This window comes from Myotis brandtii, unplaced genomic scaffold (assembly GCF_000412655.1).
Source record: "Myotis brandtii unplaced genomic scaffold, ASM41265v1 scaffold1026, whole genome shotgun sequence".
NCBI classification, from domain to species: domain Eukaryota; kingdom Metazoa; phylum Chordata; class Mammalia; order Chiroptera; family Vespertilionidae; genus Myotis; species Myotis brandtii.
In genome coordinates, this window is record NW_005353435.1 from 724003 (window position 1) to 724281 (window position 279).

At 52.3% G+C, this 279-nt stretch overlaps 1 protein-coding gene across 1 annotated transcript in view; it reads right to left on the reverse strand.

The window, feature by feature from the left end:
• CAPN9 (calpain 9) overlaps positions 1-279 on the reverse strand; it is a 41813-nt gene that overhangs the window by 34562 nt on the left and 6972 nt on the right. The gene's annotated exons all lie outside the window — the stretch shown is intronic.

The following is a 279-nucleotide window of genomic DNA, read 5'->3' on the forward strand; positions in this document are numbered from 1 at the left end:
CATGACTCTCTCTCATCATGGATGTTTCTCTCTCTCCCTCCCTCTCCCTTCCTCTCTGAAATCAATAAAAATATATTTAAAAAAACAAACAAACAAAAATGAAGTCAAATATCAGACAGTGTTTTCTGTGTCATTCCAGACCCCCCCATTGCAGCCATCGGCCCCTAACCCCAGACACTTCCACCCCAGGGAGCAAGAGTCCTGGGCTCCCACCAACGGAGCAGCCGGGCGGGCTGGGGGAGGAGGGACGGAGGAGCAGGGCTGACTCCCAACCCAGAG